Below are 23,911 nucleotides of genomic sequence, written 5' to 3'. Positions count from 1 at the left end.
GGCCATCGAAGTCTAATCTGCAAATACCTTAATTCATAGGTGTCAAACTCTGGCCCGCGGGCCAACTTTGGCCCGCAGCCTACTTACATTTGGCCCACGAAGCCATACCAAATTACTATCAGAGCTGGCCTACTGGTATTATACAGCTAATATATTTATTGTTTAGTATTAAGCTTTGCTTGTTCCATATTCAGTTTTTCAGCAAAACGTGTTTGAGTCCATAAGAAAAGATTCATTCTTATATCTGGAGGAATAAATATATTTCAATAAATATTAACGTTAGCCTGCGACTTTGTTCCAGTTTTGAATTTTGGCCCACTGTGTATTTGAGTTTGACACCCCTGCCTTAATTGAACTCTGTATATCAATAAATCATGTTCACATCCTTCTAAGGATATCTCCTTAGATGTTATTAAGCATGGGTTATAGTTTTTTAGAGGTGTGTCCGTGCTCTAGCTTTCACAGGACACAAGAGGACTAGAGTATAGCGATTAATCCAAACTATTTAATTATGTAAATTACAATCAGAATATCTTTCATGCCTTGTATTTTGTATGTATATCCCCAACACTGCCTGTAGCTAGCAGACACATTGTGTGACAAACTGCAAAGAACAGTTTGTATTCTTAGCAGTTATATTCTATCTATCTATCTATCTATCTATCTATCTATCTATCTATCTATCTATTTATCTTTACCTCTCTTTTCACCCAAAAAATCTGTCTATTCATATCTTTATCAGGTCACAACACCACTTATTTGAGAGACCATCTAATGTCTGGATGTGCAGCTGTTTCACAAATCAATTTCCACAGGTCCCTTATCTTTTATTTGCCTTTCTTCAATCATTCACATTTATTCCCGCTGGACCTATTGTCTGGCTGATAAGAAAAGAATAAGTGCAGTACTTCGAGAGAGTCCGACAGAGAGCCGAGTTTCTGTGAGAAATGTTGCTGAATATGATCTGGAAAGGAAATCATTTCTCTTGAAGTACACACCGAAAACACTGAAGGAAGTTTTTTTTATAGATGATTCTACAGCAGGGGTCGGCAACCCTAGGCACGTGTAGTTGGTATGCGAAGGGTTAACTGATGGCACGGCCATAGCTGGACTGGCCATCGGGCATACCGGGCATTTGCTCGGTGGCACGATTAATTATTTATTTATTTATTTTTGTAATGGTATAAACAGTGAAAGGTGGTGGATTGGCCAGATGCTGGCCGGTGTGTAAAAATAACTCAGTTGTTTGGTGGTGGCATCGCGGAGCTTCCACAGATTCAGTAATATTAACAAGTGGTGGAGGCCAGCAGGTGGATGAGGGAGATCGGATGCAGGACGAGGAGAGACCCGAGGCAGCCGCCGGTCCGAGTGTCAGGTGAACTGAACTTCAGGTAAGAAGTTATGACCTGCAGTCTATCTGGGTCAGATATAAACCAAGTTTAGGTGGATTTTATTTTCGTTGTGCTGACTTTTTACAGTCAGTTACAATAACTCGTACTGCGTACTAGCTAGCATGACAGAGTTTTTATACAGCTGGGTGGGTGCTTTGATGTTACTGATGTTGAACTTTATTTAATTCATAAGGTTAGTTAGTAGAGTTGCCAGCCGTCCTGTAAAAAGACGGAATCGTCCCGCATTCAGAGAAAATATTACGCGTTTCGTGTTGAGCTGAGAGGGGACGCAGTTTGTCCCGGACTTCAGCTAGAATGAAAAAGACACTGTTACATCCTGGGAGGCTGTGTTAGTGTGTGGGCGTGGTGTTGTCTTCTCCCTCTCCTCCTCCTCCTTCGTTCTGGCCCCTCCCCTTGTCTCTCTCTGCCCCTGCCTTCTCCTTTAGGTCACACCTGCTGCTCATCTGCTCTCGTTACAACCAATTACCCTCAGGGGTGATATAAGCTGGAGAAGAGCAGTGTGGAGGAGAAGGGAGAGGTTTCTGGTGGATTTCCTCTGTGCTGGTCAGAGTGTGCTACTAGCCTAGGTGTGGAACAGCCTGCTGCGTGTGACCAGCCTTCTGGTGTGTGGCTCTTTGTGAGTAGTGCTTAACTGAGCAGTGATTGCCCATGAGTGACAGCAGCCTTCATTAGTTTGTGTGGCCTGCCTGGATATTGTTTGCTAGCAGCGTTGCTGTCTCTTTCTGTTGAAGCCTTATTGTTGCTTTCTTTGTTGAAGTGGTCATTACCACTTTGGGTTGACCTCCCTGATTTCTCATTAAAGCAGCGGTGCTGTCTCCTTTTGTTGTTGCCATTTATATGATTATTGAGGTGTTTGCCTACAATAAAGATCTATTTTATATTAAATACCTCTGCCTGGCGTTCTTTTCATTCCACCTGGATCTAACTGTTACTGTCCCCCACCCTCATCGCCTAGCTTTTAAGTGGGGATGTAACAGACACAAATGTGGAGTTATTCTGTGTCTTTACGCTGCACAGCTGCCTCTTCTCTCATTCTTCCCCCCTCCCTCTCCTGTTGCTACTTTAATCATGATACTGATCAATGATCAGCTGATTGGCTTTTCATCTCTTGTTTGTTTATCGCCCACTTTGCGCCAGAAAGAGGAAACCAGCGGATGTCCCACTAAACAATAGCAGCACGTTTAAGCATGATCAGCTGTTGTTAGAATTTATTTAATATTAATTTCTAGTATCAGCTGAGGTTTGCTGGAACCACAGCTGTTAAGCTGCTGGTCATGATTTCGGTTTGGATATGTGGTGAGAGGGAAACATGAAGATGAAACCAGCAGATAGGGTTGCCAACTCCCTGAAAAATAAATAAGGGACACCTCGTGGCCAGGGCCGGGCGACCCAGTTGTCTTCACCCTTCCCAGTTTGGTGAATTTTCTAGCTCTTTTTTTGTGTGTGAAATTATTTTTTTTAACCATTTGACTTGAAGTTGATTTAAGCAGATGCTTATTCTATTCTTTGTGATATGAACACATGTGAAACAAATGATCATTTAGCCATTTATTTTTAGCTCAAAATGACAACATTAACACAGTAAAACAGGTCTTTCTTAAGCAGAAGCCTGTCATGCTTAACTTTTGAGAATATAAGTAAATCTTTCTTTAAAAGAACTCTGTCCTGCTTAACTTAAAATAATAGAAAACAATAGAAAGAAAAATATTCTTGTAACAGTGCACATTTAGTGCATTTAGTACAATTGGCTTCAGTTGAGGTATTATTTCAGCTTTTCTAATCAGCTGCTCCTGTTTGTAAACCTGCTTGTTCCCATGATTACGCATCATAACTCATCATCATTATTCATCTATGTATTACTTTTATGTATTAGTCAATTTGTTGTAATCATCTATCCTTGCAGTTGTTTATTACACAAAATAAATTATATTATCACACTTCTGGCCACATAGCGCTGATATTCACTGCACATGCCCATATTAACTTTTTCCAGCCAGGTGTTTTCCTTTTCCCATTCTTCCCTTTCTCTGAGGGGAACAAACATTGCTGCTCTAATGCTGGGCTTACACTGTGCGATTTTTTTTGGCCCATTTTGAGCCGATTTTTGAGTGATCGGACCGATTTTGGCCTTCATCGTGCGTCGTGTAGTATACGTGGGGTAAAGAGAAGTGATTAACACCTCACGACCAGCTCCCGATCATCAATCGCTCGTGAGCCGCTCACACTGCTCGCGCGCAAACACGTAAACGTCAGTGAAAAAGACGGAGCAGCACGGCAGTGCAGCGTGTGATCTGGACACAAGCGATGGAGGCACAACTTGTAGAACTTTGGAAAGCTCATCCGAGCCTTTTCGATGTGGCATCACAAAATGATCACGACCACAACAACCGTGAAAATAGTTGGATTTACACTGCTGCTCAATCACAGCTGCCTGATCAATGTTTTTCATTAGCAATTTAGCAAAGTTGATGGTGGTGGTGTGTCTGTGTGAGTGAAAGACAGAGAGAGCGAGCGACAGATTATCTGTTATAACCTTCATTTTATGGAGGCACAGTGTGAGCACTCAGGTCGCATCAGAGCATCGGGCGGTATAGTGTGAGAGTACATCGTGACATACGAACTTCTAACCCCTGCGAGTCAATCGTGCAGTTTGAGCAGGTGCTGAATAACGTGACTGAAAAAAATCGCACAGTGTTTGCCCAGCTTTAGGTGTACTGTCATCCGAGACGTGCACCGCAGTGTCGGCGTTTATTTCCCTGTTGGCCATGCTTCTTGTTGTGGTCATCTGTTGTCTTCCGGTATTTTCTCCGCAAGCGACCTTTCCTCGACCAATGAGATGAGCGGTAATCTGAATTGTCATACTCGAATTGTCATAAGTGTGCTGTCAGCTCATTGGTCAAAAAGCAGGAGAGGGGCTGGGAATTATGTTTTCAAACAAAGCGTTAATTCCATTAAAAGTTATAGACTACTTTTGATTCTCACTGTATTACGGGACAAAGTGCGTCCCTTATTAGCTCAATACGGGACGTGTACTTTTGTTTCGAAATACGGGACGATTCCGTATTTTAAGGGACGGTTGGCAACCCTACCAGCAGATGTCCTTACTGAATCATCAGAGCTGAACAGGTGATGGAGAAACAGGTTTACCTTTTAGGTGACATGAATGAGTTGAAGGGAAGTTATGAACTGTTTCTGAGAGACAAATAACACCAGGATCCTTTTTTTTAATGTAGCTGACAGCTGGTAACTGTGCAGGGGCGGATCTAGCAAAGTTTTGCCAAGGGGGCAGGTAGGGCATTAACAGGGAAAGGGGGACACAAAGAAATACTTTCTTATTCTCATTTAAAATATCTCGCTTTTAATAAATAATTACCGTATTTCCCGGACTACAAAGCACACCTAAATATTAGCCGCACAAGCTAAAATCAGGGGAAAATCCTGTTTTGTACATACATTAGCCGCACCTGACCAAAAGCCGCAGGTGTTTCAATGATGACTTATCATATGTAAGAGAATATGCACAAAGGGAATTGTCAGGAAAGAGATGGCTGTTTGGAGACACACCCCTTTTATTAATATTTTGAAAAACAAGTTATGGGTACATATTTGCATAACTTTTTAGGTATATGTACAAGTAGCAGTAATTACAAGTAGGACACATGTACTGTGCTTCATAAACGAGTAACAAATGTAGTACATAACAATAACCTACAGCACACCAGAAGAATAGATTCGGACTACCTTTTAGGCTCAGGTGCAGTGACACGGCTTCAACAAGAAGAAAAGTCAGTCATTCCCACCATCTTCCTGCGCACTAAAACCACCAAAGTCCTCTCCTCCAGTGTCGGATACAAACAGGCTCAGGATGGCTTCGTCATCCACTCTCAGCTTCTCTCCTTCGTTGTCACTTTCAAAACCAAAGAAATCCTCGTTGTCAGTGTCAGAGTCGAACACCCTCAGAAGGGCCGTGGCGGTGTCCTCCTCTCCATCATGCAACAGTCCAGCCCTTCGAAATCCGTTGGTGATCGTGGATGTTTTCACACTTTTCCACGCTGTCAGATTCCACCGGTGGAGTTGAGCATAACTTGCTTTTCGCAAGTTTATTGCCGCTCGTCATCCACGCCTCCAGCTGAACGCGTAGCGTTAATTTGAAGTTTGTTTTTCGCGCTACTTGTACAGCACTATGTTGCCTGGCGGATGGACACGTGACCAACATACCACTCTTGAACCCAGATACTGTGTGTCTGATCACATGCCCTTCCGCCAGGCAACGTAGTGCCGTACAACAGCGGAACAAACAAAACAAATCGTCTTACGATATGACAAAAATCATGGGCAATAGAAAAGCCGCACCTGACTAAAAGCCGCAGGGTTCAAAGCTTGTGCAAAAAGTAGCGGCTTATAGCCCGACAATTACGGTATCTGAAGCTTACAACCAAAGGTTTTTATCTGATGTAAAATGTATAAAAATCATACACATAACATCGAAGCAGCTGGAATCCACAGCTGTGCATGTTCATGCAGCTTGCATTTTCACCTGCTGGACATCACTACCTGACAACTTTAACTGTCTTCAGAACATTGCAGAGGCCTTATTGACAGTATTTGGCTCTACATATCTGTGTGAGCAGATTTTCTCTCACATGAGTGTCCTCGGGTAGCCGTCTGAATGCTGGACACTCGGAGACCTGTGTCTCTGAGTGGGAGACCAGAGATCATATTAACATGTGTGTATCTGTATTAACAGACATACCATATTGGCCCAGTTTATTTTACTTATCATTGTTGTGAGGAGACCATAAATAGCATTTGTATTTGCTGTTGTACAGTTCATTTGCTGTTATGGATAAAAAGTGTCTTTTTTTGTTTCAAAATAGCTGATAACTATTCGCTGATAGCTGCCACCATCTGCGGACAAATATAATTCTATAAAGTGGTTCTATATAGTGTGTAACTGTTAATATAGAGCGTTATTAAATTTATTGGTAATGCAATCATATGGCACACTGAACTCTGAGGAAATTTTAAATGGCACTCGCTATCAGAAAAGTTGCCCACCCCTGTTCTACAGCATGTGTGTACATAGTCATGAAGGTTTTCAAGGTTCAAATTTATATAAATATATTTAACAATTATGAGTCATAGCATCGCATCACATAAATAATGTATATTATCTGGATTCAATATGTGCAGATTATGGATTTGTTTGTTTCACTTTGTTTGTTTGTTTGTTTGTTTGCCAGTTAGCCAATTAGGCTGGAGATGAGCGAATGTCTTTTAATCCACAATGCATGACAGGAACGATAAAGAAGAGATAGGAATATTCTCACACGAGTGCATTAACATTTATCAAAGCATCAAATGGAATATATCACCAGCATTATCACAGTAATGACCGCCATCATCACTGAGAGATGATGAGATTCCAATGCAAAGGACAAGTGAAACGATGCTGACTGCTTCTTTCTTGTGTACGTCTTTCTTATATTTGCCTGTTGTTTCACTTTTCCCTCTTATCTGCCCTTATCTTTGCCTCATCACTAAAGTGATAGATAGCTGTATTTGGGAGTCATTACTTGTAGCTTGGCTCAAGTTCCGTCTCATTTGTTACACTTGTTGTGCTGCCTTCTGATAGACTTTTTTAAACATATTATAAACCTTGATGAAACTTGGTGGCACTTTATAGTAAACATCCCTAATAATAAGCTAAATGTTACTTAACTGGCTTTAGTGGGTAGTTATTTTAACAACAAACAATGACATTCTATTTTTTTTAATTTGATATTTAATTTAATAATTTCAGTAAAAAGTATTTTATTAATTATATATAATATTGTCTGTTGTGTATGGTATTAAGTAAATGGTCTCTTCTCACTCTCAGAGCATCAAGTACAGCTGTTTTGTGACAGCAGCAGGTATTCTTTAGCGGTGGTGCTACTTTAGCCAAGTAGTAGTGAAAATGATGTAAGCAATACATGAAAAGAAAACACGTGAAACAGAATTTTTTTTTAACTGCAGATGGACTGTTTTGTTTGCTCTTCTAACCAACAGCAGATGTTGCAGAATGTGCGTACTTGGCACAGTATTTCGGGGAAATCGTGACCGAGTCTTCAATCATTGCAGCAATGTGTGACTGTGGAATGCATAATAATCACTACATTTACATAATTTACCAGTCAGGGAAAAAACAACAAAAAAAAAAAACACTTTCTGCTAAAATCACAGAGAATTTCTCTTTGACCTTAGATGAACTTACATCTCATTCTATGACAGTGGTTCCCAAACCTTTTTTGCTAGGCCCCCCTTTGTTTTACAGGAAAAATGTTCACGCATGTACGTGCGCACACGCACAAACACATCCTCCAACCACACACACCCATATTTTGCTCGTTTGCTGTTTATTTCACACCTCAAACATTTAGTGAACAATTAAGCAAATACAAGTAATCTGCAATAAATGACAGGTAGTAATAAAATAAACTACTAACTCTTTTACGCTACGTCTGCACCTACACCGGTATTTCTGAAAACGCAGCTGTTTTGTCCACACGTAAACGGCGTTTCAAATCACCGAAAACTGAGATTTTTTAAAACTCCTTTTTTGCGTTTACGTGTGGACGGGGAATACAGAGTTCGTCACGCAACTTCAAAGGTATGTGCCTTTTATCACATCAGGCTGTGCGCCACGTTATTGCTTACGTGAGAGGAATTGCAGAATAGCAGGTAGAGATAAAATACTGCTAATCTGACAATCTGCAGGTTTTACACGCTTACATATACACACGCAGTTACTGTCCCTCTATTTAGAAAAGCAGAGGTGTCATGGTGTGATTATTTTACGTGTAGTTGTTTTCTTTTTTTCCTGTGTAATAATATTCAACATTGCTGTCAATACATTTTTCAAAAAATGCCTTTCTGTGCAAAATGGGTTTAAAAACATCAACAACTATGGGACAATGTTTGTACGTGATTTGAACCAGGGGAACAAATCGTGGCAGGATCAGCCTGATGTTATTTGTATCCCGCTGTAACTTTACTATATAAAGAGCTAACATCTCCAAAATGTCAGGAGTAGTTAGTCATTATGAGAAGTGTTTGCGAACTAAAAATCAAGAATGTGGGATACTATTTGTCCGTAATTTGGAGAGCCCAGCGCGAAGGAAAGACCAATTCTGTAGGGGAGACCTACCTTGGCACTTGTGCAGGTGAAACCAAAGGGCAGATAAGCTTCATCATATTTTCTAGTCTTTGGCTTAGAATGAAGTTGGTTTGGAAACATATTCAGCGATGCTTCATCTCCTGCTTTGCGTTTCTGTGGCCGCCCCGTGCTAGCAGTGTCCAAGCATTTGTTCCCCCCCCCCCCCCCCCCCCCTTTTCGTACCGTGCCCCCTGTGAATGGCTCTGCGGTCCCCCTAGGGGGCGGGCCCCACACTCTGGGAAGGTCTGTTCTATGAGATGAGATGATCAGTACACCCGAATCCTGCTTTTACAGTGCTGACCAGTTGTCATTGCAGATAGTGAAGTATCAGTGTATAAATATCATACATTTTGTAAACCACACACTTTCTCTGGCCCTTTCTTTCTCTCCCCCTCAGACCAGTCTTAATGCCTCCATTAACAGTCTCTCAGTACCACAGTTGGTGGAGTATTCAGGATAAGAGTGCTGCTTCAGAGTCACCAATGTTCACAGCATTTCTGTCTCTGATCATTATTCCTACATTTAAACCTGACAGCAAATATGAGCCTGTTTTTACTGCTGAGTGTCAGAAGAGTGAAGGAGCAACAAACAGATATGTGGGCTTAAGATAGTAGACGTAAACAAAACGCAACTCAGCAGGAAACCAACCAAGATGAAAGCAATCTCATACAGCAGTTCTGCTCCAACTAGAGTTTTTAAACATGGAAATGTAGTGTGAGGAGCTTAGGGACTTTTTACAAGTATATTAACCCATCTTCAATGAATTGTCAGACTGAAATAGTAAATACAGAATGAAGTGCCTTTCTTCGTGGGATAAACTTTGAAGTAGAATGAGGAATCAAATCCACCTCAGTAAGAAAGGAGTAAATCCATGGATAGCACACCAGCTAATCACCAGCTGATCCATAGTACCGAAGTTTGTATGAAGGAGTATTAAGGTCACACTGGGGGGGGGGGGGCTTGATAATGTTTAGAATAAATTGGAAATTTTGTCTGTCAGGAAGTGTCCAGGGTCTTTATCTTGGTTTATTTCTGGTTACTCCGAAAAGTCTGACTAGGAACAGCAAAGAATCTTGTTTGAAAAAGGCTTTAATGAGTTGGCAGCGGACTTTGCTGGTAGAAATTCCCCTCTGTGGAGTGCTGAGTACCTTTACTGCTTTACTGAACTGAACTTTGATAACAGGTTGTTGAGACTCTCAGTGTGCAATATTGACAAAGAGGAAGCTTTTCTGCACACAGATTAGTACAGAGAGAGATCTCACTTACTGCATTCCAAACAATTTACTTGTTTTATGGAAAATGATTCTTTTGATTTTCCTTTTCTTTTTTGAGAGGTGATATGGAAACTCTGCTCGATGCCCTTGCTTAAATTTAAACATGGTTGTGTCTTACACACATATGTACAAATTAAAAGTTTGTTTCAAATTAGTTTCAAATCTAATTTGACACGAATTGAGACACGCTAAGTTGATCAAATAGCCACAGTTAAAGAAGAACAGTAGGGTTTTTTTTCCTGATGTAGGGTGTGAAAACAAGCACCTACAGTTTAGCAGTTTGGAGATATCACTAATGATATCCTGTCTTCTCAAACATTAGGACTTTATAATGAGTCCAAACAAGTACTTTCTTTGGAAATGTACAAAGACAGTTGTGATACAGTAATGCGGACTTTTTCACAGGGTAAGAGGAAAGAAACTGTGACAGCCAATAGAAGATGCTTACACACCAACAAATACACACACACACACACACACTCATACACAGCAAAACTGCACCTAAAGCAAAACATCACAATGCTGTGCTGTCTCCCACAAATAACCCCAGAAAGCAAAGCTCATTAATTCTCTCTGGTGCCGCGTAACTGGCTTACTGTAGCAGACAGTTCCATCTGAACAATAAACTGATGAGGCAGTAACCTGCTAGCTTAGGAACAATTAGGCTACACTGTCTCCAGAAGTTTTTGTCCACTACAAACATCAACTGTCCTAACAATACAGTCTGTAGTCGATAGGTAGGTAAAAGTTGTATCATCTTAGAAGTATTGAGTTGTTATCTTTTTAAGTACAGTCAGTAAAGTGACTTTAATTTTCCAACACAATTGTCCTTTTCTTTGGTCATAAACAAAGGACACAGAAAACCCTGCTGTACTGTTTGAATGTTCTCCAGTTTCATAATATTGCTTGGTGTAGAAGTGGAACACCGAGATGTAGACTTTCTATTTAACTTTGTGAAATTATATCAAAAATATCTTTTACTATCAATAAACACAGAAGATTTAAAATTAGTGTACATCTTGAAAAACTGGATCGTTCACAGCTATATAAAATACAGATTTTAATAATTACTTAAATATATAGATTTATATCTATTTATTTATTTTATTTAAATCTCCTATGTATCCATATCTTTTATCCCAAGTGCTCCCAGGATCTTATGCCAGATTGTTTGATGGCCTAATTTTGAACGCAACATAAATCCATCAATATGTTTGTGGGCTTTTGTGTGTGTGTCTGTGTGTGTTTATGACCATAAATATTAGGATAATGATTGTTATCACTATTGATATTGCTTCCTTCTTCATTTCATTTGATTACATCTCAACACCAAACTGTTGAGATGTAATCAACAGTTTGGTGTTGATTACGCCAAACTTAGTCAGAAAGTGGCAAACCACTTAATCAGAAACAAACTGTGCTGTTTTTTTCTGGTTTGTCCTGTGTTCCTTGCTGTCGTTCCTCTTTTAAAAATAAAATGCATAAATAAAAGTGAAAAATAAACAAACAAATAAACATAAAAACTGTTGCAATCAAAACAAAATTATAAAAAGTAAAGCTTAGAAAGAGTCAAGAATTCCTAGTGAAAACATATCCTTATTTTATGTAGTTTCACATTTAAATTGTTTATTAGTTTATGTTTAGTCCAATACAAAACAACCACCATGGTGTCAAAAACTGTATATCACATGATAACCATCTAAGATTTTACTGCACTTATGTTTGAATGATGTTTGAATTTCATTTCTTTCCCTTTGTAGAAATAGCAGGACTTTACTCTTCACATGCACTGAATTCAAATTACGCTTGCATCATTTCTTGTCTCTGTTATAGTCTCCCTTTATTTGCCCTTCACCCACAAATTTTAGAAACAAGTGGTTATGAGAAGGCGAACCTGAGAGCTCCATTAGCAGTGTGGGATATAAACAGCCCTACTGGAAGTTTTAAACATCCCCTTGCCTCCATTCCCTCTAATGTGTTATTGATAGAGGGAATACAAATACACACCATAAAGACAACATATCTCTGAACTGATTGGAAACTCGCAGAGGGGGAACTTTTATAGGCAAAACAGAACTTAATGTGACCAAAGAAAAAAAGACAACAAAAAAGAGTATTGATCTGGAAGCAGATTTTGTTATTCCTCCATGGTGCTCATTTCTAGCTTCTTTGTCTCTTCAACCTAAGTGGTTGAGGCAAACTGTCTCCTCCCGAGACTAATTTTGACAGAGACAGGAGGGCCAATCCATGACGGCATTCCTAATTACTTCAGTTTTTGAAGGATTCCCAACATCACTGGCTAACATGCAGCTCTAAACCCTGACAGAGCCTCCACCGTCTTTCAGACATCCATTGTCACGCCTTTCTCCTGACCTTCTGTACATGCTGACGACAATTTGAAACTAAAAATTGAAACTAAAAACTGTTTTATTTATGGAATCGTGTCTTGATTTCCATTCATTCGCTTCCGCTTATCCTTTGCAGGATTGCGGGTGGCACTGGAGCCTATGCCGGCTTTCTTAGGGCAAGAGGCAGGGTACACCCTGGACAGGTCACCAGTCTGTTGCAGGGCCAACACATAGACAGAAACAACCATTCATACTCATGGAAAATTTAGTGTTTCCAATTAACCTAAACCCACTAACTGCATGTCTTTGGACTGTGCCAGGTAGCTGGAGTACCTGGAGAGAACCCACTGAAACACGTGGAGAACATGCAAACTCCACACAGAAAGACCCCAGCTTGGAATTAAACTCAGGACCTTCTTGCTGTGAGGCAACAGTGCTAACCACTGTGCCAACCACCCTGCCACTCTTTTGTTTTCATTAAAGAAATTGGGAAAAGGCTGTATGAAAAAGATGAAGACAGAGCAATTTACTGACACTGTAAATGAGTAAGGGACAGCTCAAGCAGGTGTGACTTTAACTCACAGAATGACTAGATAAAATGTTGGAGATGCAGATATGTTTTTTCATTTAATAACAACACACATAACCAGATTTAAAATATCCTGGGGGTGGGCCTGTGGACTACTTTTGACAACCACAATATGAACTTAAAATGAAGTTTTATCTGTGATAAACTGTAAAGTGATAATGAGCAAATCAAAGTCAAAGTATCTTGACTGTTTCTCTCTTTTAGACACCAAGATCATCACAAGCAGACAAAGACACATAAATGAAACTGTACTGCTCACACACACAGACTGATCCTAAGATCAGGTGGCACCTGTTCTGGAGGGAAATGGTTTGTGACAGACATTAGTGCAACACACACACACTGAATACAAATGTAATGTGCCCTTACCAAAACCAAATCAAGGTTACACAAAGGAGAATGAAAGAGAAGAAAATGAGGTGGGAATATTAGCTTCACATCTTGTAGACTTACAGTAAGCCTATAAGCCAGAAAGATTTATACCAGTGGCTGTGCACACACAGAAAAAAGTGCTTCATTCTCTGCTCTTCTTAAGATCATAGAAAAAGACCAAAACTAACCATAAATTAAACAGTGTGGCCATCAAGCACCTGTAAGTGTGGGGAGTTGTATTAAGAGCAGTCTTACAAAGACAAATGAGTATTTCCCATCATGCTGTATCATTCTGAGGTAAACCGATGGAATCAGCAACGAGTTGCTTTATGTCATAGTCCTTGGCTTTTGGTTCTGTCTGCTAGCATATGTTATGTTTTTCATAGTTTTAGTCCCACTGTGACAAAAGAGACAACCTGCTGCCTGAAGCACAGCACGTCTTCTACAATGAATGAAGAATGAATGACAGACAATTAATACCTCTTAAAACATGGAAGGATTTCTTCCTTTCAATTGAGGGGGAATTTTTTCCATTCGTGCCCTGTCTTCTGCTTTCTGCATCTAGTATCAAATTCCTCTCATCATCTTTTGATTCATTACACAATCATACTACACCTCGCATTACCTCTCACAGTCAATCACAATCAGTAGGGCAGCAGGAGTGGCACTACTTACAGATGGGCAGTGGACCAAAAGTGAACTTCTTTCATAGAATATGAAATGTTACCAGGACCATCCTGTAGTGACACAGGGCATGTTTGTGCATGTTTGTGGTAGTTCTTTTCTTTGTCGTCCTCAGCGGCACAAAAAAGGTCCGGGACCGCTGCGATAAATTACGCATAACAGTTGTTGTTTTTTTTCTTTCAATAATGCAGTATGTTGCTTTATGACTTGAAACACATCGTGTCATACTTATTATTTAACAACATATATTCATAGGCTACAGGACACACATATGATCTTTCTCTTAGTGTATGAACACAAAGCCGATAGCACAAAGCAAAGAAACTTACTCTTCTCTCAGCTAACTCAGGGTTCTTGGCTAGCTTAACATGAGCATCTTGCCTGTGTGGATGCTTGCAAAGAGCTGAAGTTGTGTTAGCAGCATAATGCAATTTCTGTGCAATCCTTTTGTGCAATAAAAATCAAAATAATGTCCATATCCACGCTGTAGAGTGTGGAACTATTTTCCTCCTCCAGCACACAAACTGAAATCAGCTGTTTATAGTGAAAACGATAAGTGGGATTGATAGGCAGGTAGACAAACAATTCCAAGGAATTAAACTACTGGAACATGGAAATAAATGGAGTAAACAGCTTAAACAATTCTTTATTTATTATTATTTAGAGGCATCAAGTAGGGAAAATACTTAATTCATGACATAATTAATATGATGCTAACAGACAAGAGAAAGGTGCTTAATCAAATGGCTGTTTGCTAGTTTTGGTTAAGTCATTATTTATTTGCCACCCGTTTTGTAGTTCTTTCCCAGCTACATCTGGAAACAGTCTCAGGAGCAGTCATTGGCAAACCACTTAAACACAAGATTGCTGTGTTTTTCTCCATGTTCGCTGTTTAATTATGAAGTAAGTAATTACTGTCCCAGAAGGAGGTTTATCTCACTGATGCAGGGCTGATCTGAGTTTCCTTCTGATTCTGAAACCACACTGATAGGAAAAGATTAACCTGTGCATGTTAACACCGCTGGGTGCACGTCGCCAGCACTTCAATGGATGTGGTTTATTCACAAATAGCATTTTTAGACATTTTAGCATCTGTACTGGCCTTTCCACTGATCTGATGAACTGTAGAGATTCTCTAGTTTGCTTGTGTGTGTGCATCAAACGCATATGAAACAACTCCCCAACAATCAGCAATAAGCTTCTGTATTAGGGTAATAACAGTTTGTGTTAAATTTGTATAGCCCCAAACATACACTCTTGTCCCAACAATACAAACAGCATAATGACACTGGCACTTGCTGGAGATATAATAATATACAACAATCACCACTTGACTTACAGCACTAAAAAACTGCCAGAATTCAGCAAAATGCAGCAGAAAATATGTCAGACATTAATAGAACTGACTGTATCGGCACATATCCAGCACCAACTTTGACATGATATGTAAATATCTAGTGGTTTTGTCATGAGATGAAAAAGTAGCTACTTTAGACAATGGCATAACTCTTCTCATAGAAGTTGTAGAAAAATCCCGTTTCATTAGAATTAAACTCCCAAGTTGGAGTAAATACCTTATGTTCAGTGACTGGCAAATTGACATTTCACAAATTAATGATACTTTGCACCAATAATATGCATTCATATTGCAACAGTTCAGAGCTGCTTGCCTTGTGAGAAGAGTTTTGAAATTATAAGAACAGTTCTTCAAACCATGCGAGAGCATGTGGTTATCTATCATTTCTACAAAGAGATGAGGAAAAGTCTCCAAATATGTGCTCTCATGACAATGAATGGACAACATCTTCATACAAAGTATCATGGGCACAGGCTTCCATATCAACAGTCACACTTCAACAGCACTCAAAATAATTAATCATGTTTTACCTGCATTTCAGGATCCAGACAGAAGATTCAGGATGGAGATGATCAGGAGACACAAGCCATGAAACAAAAGAAGAGAACAAATACAATTAAATGAGGCACAGGTATATTTCAAGTGTTCCACATTTCATTCCAAAAATACAATAACAGATTGAGAACATGACACAATTTTGTCTTACACAGAAAAATGTGAAGAATCTCTCATTGCTTGTTTATCGTTTTGACAAAGAACAAAACAAACAAAAAAACTATTACTGTAAGACCTTACATAGACAGATGTTTGCCAGTTATGACATTTAAATTCAATAAGACACTCGAGTCAAATGTCTGAGGATCTCAAGACATAAAGAATCAGGTTCAAATCATTGCTGTAAACAAATTAAGTTTTATTAGTCATTAGAGTTACTTGTATGTGTTAGGGCTATCTGTATGTTATGTTATGTCTTGAAGCAACTGTGACAACATATTTTACTCTGGGATTAACAGAAGATTCTGGTTTAACTCAGGAGAATCATAGTCAGTGCGCTTTTATTTACAGGGAATTCATAAAAGTGTGCTATATACAAAATGTGCAAGGGGAGATGGGGTTCTAGGGATCCAGGGAGGGAGGAACAGACATCCGGCGAAGGTGTTTACATGGGGAGAAGCGAAACAAGGTTAAAGTCCAGAGATGAAAAAGCGAGCAAAAACGTTTCACAAGAGCCAGTACTTCACTAACTAGATCTAGATAATCCAGAGAAGACTGACAGCCAGCCAATACCTTATGTAGTGGCTGCTGACGAGCTGATGCATCACAGGTGAGTTGATTGGAAGCAGGTGCATTGAGCCAAAGGCGGGAATCAGCAATGAGTACCGCCTCGGGGCACAGAGAAAAGCAAAGATGGATAGGTAGAGGAGAGAAGAGAGAGAGCGGCAAGAGCAGAGAGAGAAAACAAACCTTGGTGGAACGAAGGAAAGGGGGACCATGACAATTTTAATATTATGATTTTGCTTTTTCATATTAATATTTAAGTTAACGGCTGTAATGATGACTCTGAGATGTGTTTTGGAAGCTCGCGTCTGATCTTATTAAATGTAGCATCATCTCACTGTGCACCAGGAGATGCTGTAAGTAATAGTGTTCGTGCCAGCAGCAGCATTTTATGAAAGCTAATTGTACAAGTATTAGCATGGAACACAACATAGAGTGTGATCAGATACAAAGAAATAAAAAGCAGTTGAAATTAGATACATCTCACAGGGGAGATTTATCTGTAAAATTAAAATGTAGCTGGAAAGTAGATATCTGTATGTATGTATCAGAGGGGGAAAAGACCTACAAAGCTTAGTTCAGAGATAAGACATGATGTGGTTTCTGTTCTAGGTTATCCCTACGGGCATGACACTGGCTGAAAGGACTCAATCATATCAGCCTATTAGCAGATAAGTTTTTAATCAACTTGATGACGAAGACTTTTTTAGTTTTGAATGGGAATATATAAATATGAATAAATAAATAAGTAAAAATTCTGCACTGTTGTGGTAAAAACTGCAGTGCATGAATAGTAATATGATGTGTGGCGACTCTGGGCAGCTTTATGACCACATGTATTAAATCAGAGCGCAAACATACAACGTTGTAATGTGGTTTAGCTACAACTTCAATGTCATCTTAACGGTCTGTGTTAACCTTGCTTATAACTGGTTGGCAACTGACAGCTGAAAACAGAGATGCCTCTGAAACAAGATGTACCGGTACATATAACTGTCATCTGTGACTGTATGAAAGTCTAATATTTGCTTAGAAGAAAAAGATGTCTGAAAACGTGCTTGTTTAGTCACTTAAAATGCTTCAGTTCTTGATCATATTTTACAGTTGATTAGATTCTCCATATTTCCAAAACAAAGCTGCTGCAAAACAAAACACTTAAGCAGTGTTTGCTGGTTACACATCTCAGAACAGAGAAAAAAAGGATCAAGTAAGGATCTTTTTTCTATGATTTCCTCTCCCCAGAGCTTTTTTTTTTTTCATCTTCTATCAATATCAGTCAAGAGAGAACAGAAAATGACTGAACTAACAAAAAAGAGTAAATCCAACTCTTTCCCCGTCAGTTTTATTTAAACTTTCCTTTTAAAGTTCAATCATATAGCTGAAACCATATTTGAGTTCAGCCACTTTGATTCATTTATGTATTTTTCCCACAGACTGACAGTACCTATATAGTGAACTTGAATTACACTGTCTGGACATGTTTTTTGTCTTTTTCTCACATAATATGAAATGATCACATACAGTTTTCTGGTTATTTGAATGGTTAATTGTCATCTTATAACATCTTATAACACTAATGTTTTGACTCTATACTCTATACTTTGACAGACAACTATTCCAGATGATCGACGACGGAGGGGAGGGAGCTTTAAAACTGCTGAACTGTGACAAAGAACTGAACTGACCCTTCACTTTGTCCACCGCAATAAACCAGTTCTGCTGGAGGAAAGCATTCATTCGTTCAACACAACAAAAGGGATCCCATAAAGAGATACAAACGTTAGTTTACTGCTACTCCCAAACTCCTCCCACCAATAATCTGTTTCCTTCTTTTCAAAGATATGATGGAGGATGAGGGAAAGAAAAAAAAACACACTTTTAACCCACTTTTCTCTCTTTTTCTTTTAGTGATACGACATGCTGAGGTGGGTGTACACTAATTTGCTTTTATGTGTTCAGACACAACAGGAAATAGATATTATGTGGCAAAATACTATGTTACATGTCATATATCAAATATTAATGTACATGTTAATGAACATATAAATGTAAATAAGCCAGAATTAGCCAAAGGTTTTGGGCAGGTCAGGACGAAAACAATAAATGATCAAAGTAACACACCATCAGTAAATGTTTAACAATATACTCCAGACAACATATACACACAATTACAACACAAAAGATCCACAGTAAAAAAAAGAAAACAAAGAAAAACAAATACATATAAAAACATACAGCATTAAATATAACACATATTAGTATAAAATCAATGATCACAGATCTGGTGTTTGAGCATAATGTGATGCATGACCTGTTGGACTATATGGGCTCCTATATCAGTCAGAATAAAATCTGTCTCGGAGGGTAAATGGGTTGGCATTTTGCAGAAATGAGTTGAAAGAACATTTTATCCAGGGATTATATATTTTTTTGATACACTGTGATGTTTCAGTCTTACAGACACAGTGAAAGTTTGAGAACAAGCATACCGGGGCACTGGCTTTTTGCAAACTTTGATGGGGACTTGAGGAGACTGCTCTGATTTCCCCATCATTTTTGTGGTATAGCAAATTGGTGATTTTAAATTAGCTGAGGTGAAAAAAAAATTGCTCATACTCATGCTGCCCCGACGTCATGCCAGCGAATATTGGGAATGGCATAGGCACCGATCGGTTTTCTGCCGCACATTTGCTGGGAGTAAGGGCGCCCTCCGTTTGCGAGGTGCGCCTGCTGCTTGCTGCACAGGGAGGAGGGGGAATTCTCTGGCTGGCTGGAGCAGCATCTAATAAGCACCTCGTAAAATAAAACAAAAATAAACCAACCCGATGTTTTTTCGAAATTCTGTACGCGAAAAGTGAGCGTGAGAGCCCTCGGTGCGCCTGCTTGCTGCTGAAGTCAAAGTAAACTTTATTGTTATCTCTGCTACATACAGTCCAGTATATAGAGAGACGAGACGACGAGGCTCCAGTTACAGCAGTGCAAGTAAACAAACAATAAATATAAGAAGAGTAAGAAAATAAATATACACTTTAGGACTGGGGGAAAATGGATCAATAACAATTGAAAATTTATAATTTGCAGTTTGATGATTTAAAGTCTCACACACAACCTGTCGAAAGGGGAGGGGGGCGGCTGCTTCCAAATAGAGCAAATTTCATTCATATTGTTGTAAATCCAAGCCCATTATGTATTCATTATGTGATTTGAATCCTGGGTTTTGTGAAATCCCAGAAATAAACGCTAGACAAACTGAATCTGTGAACTAAGGTGTAGGTCTATTAGGTGATGTTGTGGTGATCCTCGGGTTGGGGAATGGGTGTTCATCCTGGAGTGCAAAATTAAAACCAAGACGGTTTGCATACTATGCATACTCTATCTCTGTCTTCATATGTGTGTGTGTGTGTGTGTGTGTGTGTGTGTGTGTGTGTGTGTGTGTGTGTGTGTGTGTGTGTGTGTGTGTGTGTGTGATTTCATGTTCACAACAAAGCCAAGAATAAACTAGAAATGTAGAAATGATTACAAAAAGTAGACAATAGCAAAATAAAAACCAAAGGCTACATTGATGGTGATAGCCTTGAAAATGTTAAATAATGTGTGTAAAAAGTAACGTGAACTAGCAAACTTTTTTATAGAACCAGGCAGAGATTCGCATTTTAAAAAATGCCTTTGTTATTTCATTAACTTCCAAAAATAATAGTTTAAATTATTGAATGCATAACAGAGTAGTATGGACAGGATACCTTTAAGTGTAGCACAACATGGCACATGTTTTGTTACTGTTACATACAGGGAATGCTTTTTCTTTGTTTTGTTTTGTTTTACTGTATTTTATAAAGTCTGTTGCAGACTTTTTTACTTTACACAATAAATGAAAAGACTGACCTAAAGTCCTCTTCTAATGATCCATAATAATCACCTTCACTGCTGGTAAAAAACAAATGCAATAATTTTCATAACTACACACTGTACCACAGTTCTTTAAATGATCACATTATATCAGCTTATTCTTTCAAATTCAGTTATATCAAATTAAATAAGTGAACAAGTAAATAAATTGACCTAATTCTAAGTGTGTTTAGTTCAAATCTGGAACTCATGAGTTGTCATTTCACTGTATATTGAAATTCATTTATGTTAACAAGATAAATTATTTGATTATGTGATGTATTCAAGAGTCAGAAGAGAAAGAGAATGAAGCCTAATCCACTGCAGTGTTTTCTTTGACAGACAACTATTCCAGATGATCGACGACGGAGGGGAGGGAGCTTTAAAACTGCTGAACTGTGACAAAGAACTGAACTGACCCTTCACTTTGTCCACCGCAATAAACCAGTTCTGCTGGAGGAAAGCATTCATTCGTTCAACACAACAAAAGGGATCCCATAAAGAGATACAAACGTTAGTTTACTGCTACTCCCAAACTCCTCCCACCAATAATCTGTTTCCTTCTTTTCAAAGATATGATGGAGGATGAGGGAAAGAAAAAAAAACACACTTTTAACCCACTTTTCTCTCTTTTTCTTTTAGTGATACGACATGCTGAGGTGGGTGTACACTAATTTGCTTTTATGTGTTCAGACACAACAGGAAATAGATATTATGTGGCAAAATACTATGTTACATGTCATATATCAAATATTAATGTACATGTTAATGAACATATAAATGTAAATAAGCCAGAATTAGCCAAAGGTTTTGGGCAGGTCAGGACGAAAACAATAAATGATCAAAGTAACACACCATCAGTAAATGTTTAACAATATACTCCAGACAACATATACACACAATTACAACACAAAAGATCCACAGTAAAAAAAAGAAAACAAAGAAAAACAAATACATATAAAAACATACAGCATTAAATATAACACATATTAGTATAAAATCAATGATCACAGATCTGGTGTTTGAGCATAATGTGATGCATGACCTGTTGGACTATATGGGCTCCTATATCAGTCAGAATAAAATCTGTCTCGGAGGGTAAATGGGTTGGCATTTTGCAGAAATGAGTTGAAAGAACATTTTATCCAGGGATTATATATTTTTTTGATACACTGTGATGTTTCAGTCTTACAGACACAGTGAAAGTTTGAGAACAAGCATACCGGGGCACTGGCTTTTTGCAAACTTTGATGGGGACTTGAGGAGACTGCTCTGATTTCCCCATCATTTTTGTGGTATAGCAAATTGGTGATTTTAAATTAGCTGAGGTGAGAAAAAAATTGCTCATACTCATGCTGCCCCGACGTCATGCCAGCGAATATTGGGAATGGCATAGGCACCGATCGGTTTTCTGCCGCACATTTGCTGGGAGTAAGGGCGCCCTCCGTTTGCGAGGTGCGCCTGCTGCTTGCTGCACAGGGAGGAGGGGGAATTCTCTGGCTGGCTGGAGCAGCATCTAATAAGCACCTCGTAAAATAAAACAAAAATAAACCAACCCGATGTTTTTTCGAAATTCTGTACGCGAAAAGTGAGCGTGAGAGCCCTCGGTGCGCCTGCTTGCTGCTGAAGTCAAAGTAAACTTTATTGTTATCTCTGCTACATACAGTCCAGTATATAGAGAGACGAGACGACGAGGCTCCAGTTACAGCAGTGCAAGTAAACAAACAATAAATATAAGAAGAGTAAGAAAATAAATATACACTTTAGGACTGGGGGAAAATGGATCAATAACAATTGAAAATTTATAATTTGCAGTTTGATGATTTAAAGTCTCACACACAACCTGTCGAAAGGGGAGGGGGGCGGCTGCTTCCAAATAGAGCAAATTTCATTCATATTGTTGTAAATCCAAGCCCATTATGTATTCATTATGTGATTTGAATCCTGGGTTTTGTGAAATCCCAGAAATAAACGCTAGACAAACTGAATCTGTGAACTAAGGTGTAGGTCTATTAGGTGATGTTGTGGTGATCCTCGGGTTGGGGAATGGGTGTTCATCCTGGAGTGCAAAATTAAAACCAAGACGGTTTGCATACTATGCATACTCTATCTCTGTCTTCATATGTGTGTGTGTGTGTGTGTGTGTGTGTGTGTGTGTGTGTGTGTGTGTGTGTGTGTGTGTGTGTGTTGTTTCTTTGGTGAAATTCAGTATGGTTCCGACAACAGTTGGTTCCAAACAGGCTAGGACCGCCACTGTCTCCATCCTTCTACTGTCAGCCAGAGAACATCTATATACATATTTCTGTATTGTACAATCTCTTTTGTTTTACTTATAAAACTGTTGTGTTAATCATTTCAGTGCACTATTTAACCAATAACTCCTGACACATCGCCAACAATAACTGATTATGTCTTCACAGCTCTTGCAAAATGTTATACCCACAACAGATTACGATACACAGTGATGCAAATCTATCATTCAGGTGTGCGTTGCTGAACACATTAGACAATGAGTAAGGCAGAGGAAAAAAGCAAAAACAATTCCAGAGGAATACTCCTGACATTACTTTTAAATTTTAAAAGCACCTTTGGTTGGATGTTTCTTCTCTTTGATGTCCTGTTCTCCATGTCAACATACACTTTCTGCTATTATGAAGCGTTAGCAGGTGTGTATTACACGTGTATTAACTCTAATCATAAAATATTCATAAACTTATAGCCAGTATGAAGAAAGATATTTTTTCTTACTTCTGCAATCTTTAAAAAAAATATATCTTTTTAAAAGAAAGTGCATACGTGTGCCCGTAATAGGCTGTACGTCAGCTACAAACCAAATGGGCCTTAGATTACTGATTCAACTCTGTGGTCAAACGCATCCACACAAAACTCAGGATTTGAAAAATGTTTGTGGTTTGTGTAGGATTGGATCAATTAAACTTTCCTCTCATTAAATAGCTACTATGAACTGCAGTAACACACAGTTTAAAACAGTCAGCAACTTTGTGCTACAATATCATTCATTGCAGCCATGATTAATTATATTTCCTATATCGACACACATTTGCGTAGAGCCTGGATGGGTTCCAGGATTCACTGCTGGTAATCCTGTTGATCATTATTTGTCAGGTAAACCCGTCTTGAAATGATGATAAATTCATTGTCACTCTAAATCGTGTCAGAGGGGGAAAAAATGACATCACAGACTTTACAAATGCTTTCATCACTCTCTTGATTTATTTCATTTACAAATCCAAAATGCCCCAAATCTGTCAAACACATATTGCATCCCATTTCACATACAATATACACATTTTCCAGCTTTGTTTTAAGATTTGAGAAACTTTTTAAACTACAATTGAAGAAGATAAGAAAGAACAATACTGTAGGAATATATTTCCTTCTTCATTTGCTCACTGTAGGAGTCAACAGACAAAGAGAGACCAAGTGAGAGCTATACTTGTCTCTGCTTTTCCTAACTATATCTCTCTGCTGTCTCCATGAAGCAGAAAGTGTT

The sequence above is a fragment of the Rhamphochromis sp. 'chilingali' genome (genome assembly GCF_963969265.1).
Source record: "Rhamphochromis sp. 'chilingali' genome assembly, chromosome: 8".
NCBI classification, from domain to species: domain Eukaryota; kingdom Metazoa; phylum Chordata; class Actinopteri; order Cichliformes; family Cichlidae; genus Rhamphochromis; species Rhamphochromis sp. 'chilingali'.
This window is presented reverse-complemented; position numbering follows the sequence as displayed.